We start from the raw sequence: 7,668 nt of genomic DNA on the forward strand, positions 1-7,668 counted from the left end.
TATATTATATAATCCATTAATTAATACATAAATTACAGTATCCACAGTACTAATAATTTCCCATTCTTAATATTGAAACAACACAAAATAAATAAATAAACATAATTTTCCATTCTTAATACTGAAACAACACAAAATCAATAAATAACAAACATCAGTATTCGCAATGTAATACAAAAGAAAAAGACAAATAAAACCACAGCTTAGAATCCAGAAGATTAACAATAGTCACCTTCCCTTATCATATCATTCCTTTATACATTCTTTTTAAATAGAGCAATATTTCTGCTTTCCTTCATTTTTTCATCTAGCCCATTCCACACGGTAATTCCATATAATGATATGCACCTGCTCCTGAGATTGGTGCGAGCATAACCCTTATTAAAGTTGCAGTTACATTTCAAATGATATCCCTTATCCCTCTCTATAAATAATTGTTTAATGTTACCTGGGAGTTCATGAGTCTTTGCTTTATACATTAACTGTGCCTGTTTAAATTTGAATAAGTCCATAAGCTTTATGGCATTTGACATTAGGAACAAGTTATTTATATGATCACGAAATCCGACCTTACTTACAATTCTCCTAGCTTTTTTCTGTAGTGTAATCAATGGTGTTATAGTGCTTTTGTATGCATTCCCTCATATCTCCACACAGTAACTCAAATATGGTAAGAAAAGACAACAATATAGAGTATACAACATCCTCTGTTCCAGAATATGTTTTGCCCTGCACAATACTCCTTGATACTTTGGATATATATATACTAACGTATCTTATATGAGATTTCCAACATAATTTACTGTCTAATATTAGTCCTCGAAATTTGATCTCATATACTTGTTCAATATTGACATTATCCATTGTTTCCGATTGGATGGAGTGCTTTCTTGGAGCATGTTGCACATGATTGGAGTGGAATGAATTTCCCATGTGGTTTCCCAACAGAAAGGAACATACCGTAGGTTTGGCTGAGTGACCGTGTGGTCTCTCAACAAACAGAAGCACCAATCCTTCCTCACCAGCCAGGTCTGCTGTGGGAAACACATGAACACTGAGGTTTAAAATGGACTCTTTTTATAACCTGGTCATTTGTCCACCTTGTGGGAAAGGTTTGAATTAAAACACACCGTGATATTCTGGAATGGAATGGACCAATGCCAGAAGCATCAGTGAACATGTTTGGATGAGTGACCAGGTGGTTCTAAACGATCAGGAGCAGAGAATGAGTCAGATGTACCCCCCCCCCCCCCCGCCCCCGCTATCTCCTTCCTATCCCTGCTGGATCTGTTGCAATTATTTTATGGTTCCTTATGGTTTCTGATTTGACGGAGTGCTTTCTTGGAGCATGTTGCACATGATTACAGTGGAAACCCTCTGGTAGTCTAAATCTGATCATATGAAACATACCCCAGATAATGAGTTTTGTCATGTAAATGTGATTTACCCCTCACCCAAGACACAATATCACTTGATTTCAGTAGATGTCTTATTGGCTGTTTGTTGCATGATGGAGATGAGCACAAGGTGTGTAGGCGACTTCAGACTTTGTCTGATGAACATACGGTGAATAGAATTGCTCTGATCAATCCCTCTGCTTTGGGGGGGGGGGGGGGGGGGGGTATATTTCAGGGGAGGCTGAAGGATGTGGCTGAATGAAGTATTGACAATAAAGTATAATCAATCAATCAATCAATCCTACTCCCTTTCGAACAGTGATACCTGTTCTTTTCGTTATTAGTTATTAGTTTTTGTTTTTTTAAATCATGTTCGAAATAAAGATTCATTCATTCATTCTTAAATGTTTTGGTACTGTACTTGTGTATTAAAATAATTAAAGGTTTGAAGAGTGATATACAGTACAGAGAGCAGAACCTGGGGGCTCATAGAATAGAATGGTATGTACCTATTCCATTGGTATGGCTGAATATTCTCATGTTAATTTAATGTAAATGATGTAATACTAACTACAACGTTCTACCAAGCCCATCCAACCTATGTTCTGCTGTGGGCTGGTGGAGTCACCAGTTTGCCCTCTGTGCCTGAAGAGAGGGACCCTGGAACACAGCTGCTGTTCAAAAGCCCTGGGCGAGGGGCGCTACCGCTGGCCACATGACCAAGTCCTGAAAGCCAAAGTGGACACCATCTGCAGTGGGATCAGCCACTGCAACCGCCTCCACCCAGTGAAGAAGACCACCACTTTTCGTCAGGGCTGGGGAGAAGCTGACATCAGCTGCCATGCAGGACCACCTCCGCTGGCCAAGACTGGGAGCTGAAAGTCGACCTAGTAGGGAAACAACTGAAGTTCCCAGAAACTGGGACATGGTGCTGATCTCAAAAGCCTCCAAGCAGGTCACTCTCTTAGAACTCACCGTTCCCTGGGAGGAAGGCATTGAGGAGGCCAATGAGAGGAAGAGGGCAAAGTACGCTGAGCTACTGGAGGAATGCCGAAAGAACGGGTGGCGAGCAAGGTGCGAGCCCATCAAGGTGGGATGCAGAGGATTTGTGGGCCGTTCCCTTTGCAGGGCCTACAATATGCTGGGCATCACAGGGGCCAGTATAGGTGAAGGGCCATCAAGTTGGCCACCAAGGCAGCAGAAGTTGCTTCTCGGTGGCTGTGGATCAGCAGAGGAGAGCCGTGGGTGAGGTAGTGCTACCTGGACACGCCGGGGCTGGATCATCCTCGGTCGGGTCGCCTGGGGGAGAGAGTCCAATAGCCGAAAGACCGGAAACTCCCAATGAACCCAGGTTCCATTACTGATGATGTGTCCAGGTGCATCACCAGATGATGTATTTCATAAGTGCTTTCTACAGGAGGTCCAGCCTATCTTGTCAAAGCCATTGCTTTTTTTCCTACCCTTGTGCCATTGTGTTTTAACCTTGCTGTATTTTTAGGGCAGTTTTACGTTTTGTTCATTTTCGGGACTACCCTTTGGGCATCGTGCACATAGAAAAAATATACTCTCCCAGATTGGTGTCCGATCGCAGAGTTTCTCCCCTTACTCACACCGTTTGTTATGTTTGAGCACTAGAGGCTGATTACTGTGTGCTGTGATACGCACAAGTGTTTGCACTTGTCTTGGTATATCTGTCAACCCCAAAGATGCCGTTGAGTATAACAAACGAATCCCACATCCAACTTACTGTTCGAGTCGAGTCTACTGCCTCTCGTGCAGAATACCAATTGACTGAGCACGCGCGCGCAATCGAGTAGCAGCTGACGGCTATGAACTCTTGGCGCTCTCATAACAGAAAAAGTAATAAGGTTGACAATTCGTGAGCTTAGAATGATAAGGTATCTCCGTTTAGGGCAGTTCAGAGATATTGAGCGTCAAAGTTTTTACATTCCATTATGTTTTGTGAGATGGAACCTTTGTATTTTATGAATTACTAACTAAAAAATGTCAACATTTTAAAAATAACACCACACAGGCATTAATAAACACCTAATGCATCAGATTATGTAAAAAAGATAGAACCTTATAATTCGAAGATCACCAATTCCCAAACGCCACATGCACGTCTGGCAGTGTGAAAATTAACCATGACTAACTATTTCCAGTGATTCATTCAATTTATAACGGCATAATGAGACATAATTATTGTTGTCAAAATAAATAGCTTCTAAATAATCAATTGATTTGCTCCATCAAGTTAAAGAATGACTGAATGCTATTAATAAGACAGTTTGTGTATATGCGATATATGTCATTTCAAGTAATTTAAAAGCTCTTGAAATAGCCTATAAACTGTAAAGAATGCACGTGACAAATGATTTGTAACCAACCTTTCATAAATCAAACTCGAATGCTGGGATACGCGTCTGCATGCGTCGGCTCTTGGTCTTGGCGATGTCCTCACTGCGCCGGGCGGTTTAATAACAGAGTGGTAAAAACGATCACTACATGGATAACTGACGAGTTCCAACTTAACTATTCAAATGCAGGTCCGAGCAGAGAGCATCCTTCCTCTGGTCGACTCAATAATTTGCTGACGTCTCCATCCCGTGTTCCGCAGCGCTGGCGTCCGTTTTAAATACCAGGCTTGAACACAACAACACTTCATGTCAATGTGAATGACTTCAGAATGAGACTATCTATGACCAGCCTGGCCTCTGGCTGTTGTTCCTCTGTTTTCCACCGTCTGATGTCTGATGTTGTCTTCCAATCACAGTTCACTCCTCCTCCTTTTATCCTTGCTTTATCTGATTATCTCTCTAACTCTCTAACTCTCTCTCTCTCTCTCTCTCTCTCTCTCTCTCTCTCTCTCTCTCTCTCTCTCTCTCCCTCTCTCCGACACACACACACACACACACACACACACACACACACACACACACACACACGCACGCACGCACGCACACACACACACACACACACACACACACACACACACACACACACACACACACACACACACACACACACACACACACTAAACCAAGTGTCAACTCAAATAGACCAGATACTTCCACAAAAAGGACTCAAAAGCACAAATGCATGCAGGTCCAAACAGCAATGCAGTTATTCATCTGACGGCCAGTTTCAGCACCGCGGAGAGCAACATTTGTTCTAAAGGTCCTGGGTGCTGAAGAATAGCTGCATTGTTATTGAAATGATAGATGGCCAGATTCACTTGTGCTCTGTCGCAGCCAATGACAATGTCACATTCATCACCATTTGCTGTTGTGGCAACAATGAATATATAAATAGAAAATGAATATATTTTTGTTTTTTTTACTGAACTCATCCCACAACCTATCAGGCTCAGGCCAGTGATTAATTCAAGATCCCCCCTGAACATATTCACAACCGTTCAATATTCAGCAAAACCTGCATTCAATTACTATGGCCATGCAGGAAATGGCTTTGGCCCATCTGAGTTGTCAGAGGGAACCGAACTAAGGTTATATTAAATTCTATTTCCTATTACATTCTAAGGGCATTTCCAACATGTTGTCATGACTACAATATTTCCAGGTGATAATAACAATGTGTGATGTGAGCACTTATGTGTGCACTCTTTGTGTGGACTCCAGAGAAAGCCTTCTCTTTGGTGAATGGGTGCTATGATTTGATTGGTGAACATTTCAAAATGATGAAATTATCATTGTAAAGAAAAGAAAAGAGTGGGTTACACACATACAGAGTCAAAGAGAGTGGGTTCATCATCAATGACACCAATTATACCTATATGAAAAGCATACAGTGGGCAGCTATACATCCAGGCCCAGCACACAGGACCACATAGAGGTGCAACCACCATAGAGATAGTAGTATGATTCTATTCCTGTGGGTGCGACACATTTGGCAGCCAGGCTAATACTATAATCAATCTGCTGGATAAGCAGTGCGATAAATCAAACGAACAGCGACTTCCTTGCCAAGATTGAATGGTTTCTTCTCCGTCTCCATAACACACACAGATAAGATTAGGACAAGGTAATACAACAAAGACGACAAGAAAGCATCTGGTGGCAGGTTGTCATGGTGATAAGAAGCCCAAGCACACTCCTGTTGGTGTACTGAATACTTTGGGTTATTTTTCTAAGTCAGTCTAAGTGGATCTGAGTCCAATTCATATTCCCTTTGATCCTGTCGATATCCCCAACATCATATCCCCCGCATTACTTATCAAAAGGATGAGCTGACCCACATTTAGTATACTTAAATGCGTGTGTGTGTGTGTGTGTGTGTGTGTGTGTGTGTGTGTGTGTGTGTGTGAGAGAGAGAGAGAGATTTGGGTTGAGGGCAAAATCAGGACATAAGCATGGGCAAAGTTAATTAATTTCCTCCTCCAACAATTATCATATCCAACACTGAATGACTTAGTGGTATCCATCAGCCTGGTCAAGGGAGGTACACACTAAGTAGATCAACAAACCACAATCAGGAGCACGGGAAGCAGGGCAGCCCGAGAGGTGGGTGTCCAGACGTCTCATTCCTATAGATTTTACAGTTAACTTGCAAATTATTCTCAGGCCAGACAGAGGGACACAGAGACACAGAGGGACACAGAGACACGGACACAGGGACATAGGGACAAAGAGACACAGGGGCATAGGGATACAGAGACACAGGGACACAGGGACACAGGGATACAGGGATACAGGGACATAGGGACACAGGGACACAGGGACACAGGGATACAGGGACACAGGGACACAGGGACATAGGGACACAGAGACACAGGGACACAGAGACACAGGGATACAGGGACACAGAGACACAAGGAGACAGGGACACAGAGACACAGGGAGACAGGGAGACACAGGGACACAGAGACACAGGGACACAGGGATACAGGGACATAGGGACACAGAGATACAGGGACACAGGGACACAGGGATACAGGGACACAGGGACACAGGGATACAGGGACACAGGGACACAGAGACATAGGGACACAGAGATACAGGGACACAGAGACACAGGGATACAGGGATACAGGGATACAGGGATACAGAGACACAGGGACACAGCGATACAGGGACATAGGGACACAGGGACACAGAGACACAGGGACACAGAGACATAGGGACACAGGGACACAGAGACACAGGGACACAGAGACACAGAGACACAGAGACACAGGGACACAGAGACACAGAGACACAGAGACACAGAGACACAGGGACATAGGGACACGGAGACATAGGGACACAGAGACACAGGGACATAGGGACACAGAGACACAGGGACACAGAGACACAGGGACACAGGGACACAGGGACACAGGGACACAGAGACATAGGGACACAGAGACACAGGGACACAGGGATACAGGGACACAGGGACACAGGGATACAGGGACACAGAGACACAGGGACACAGAGATACAGGGATACAGAGACACAGGGACACAGGGATACAGGGACACAGGGACACAGGGACATAGGGACATAGGGACACAGAGACACAAGGAGACAGGGACACAGAGACACAGGGACACAGAGACATAGGGACACAGGGATACAGGGACACAGAGACACAGAGACACAGGGATACAGGGACACAGGGATACAGGGACACAGAGACACAGGGACACAGGGAGACAGAGACACAGGGACACAGGGACACAGGGACACAGGGACACAGAGACACAGGGACACAGGGACATAGGGACACAGAGACACAGGGACATAGGGACACAGAGACACAGGGATACAGGGACATAGGGACATAGGGACACAGGGATACAGGGACACAGAGACACAGGGACACAGAGACACAAGGAGACAGGGACACAGAGACACAGGGACATAGGGATACAGGGACACAGAGACACAGGGACACAGAGAAACAGAGACACAAGGAGACAGGGACACAGAGACACAGGGACATAGGGACACAGAGACACAGAGACACAGGGACATAGGGATACAGAGACACAGAGACACAGGGATACAAGGACATAGGGACACAGAGACACAGGGACACAAGGAGACAGGGACACAGAGACACAGGGACATAGGGACACAGGGATACAGGGACACAGAGACACAGGGACACAAGGAGACAGGGACACAGAGACACAGGGACACAGGGATACAGGGACAAATGGACACAGAGACACAGGGATACAGGGACATTGGGACACAGAGACACAGGGACATAGGGATACAGAGACACAGAGACACAGGGACACAAGGATACAGGGACATAGGGA

Source organism: Nansenia antarctica (assembly GCF_963989245.1).
Source record: "Nansenia antarctica genome assembly, chromosome: 16".
NCBI lineage: Eukaryota > Metazoa > Chordata > Actinopteri > Argentiniformes > Microstomatidae > Nansenia > Nansenia antarctica.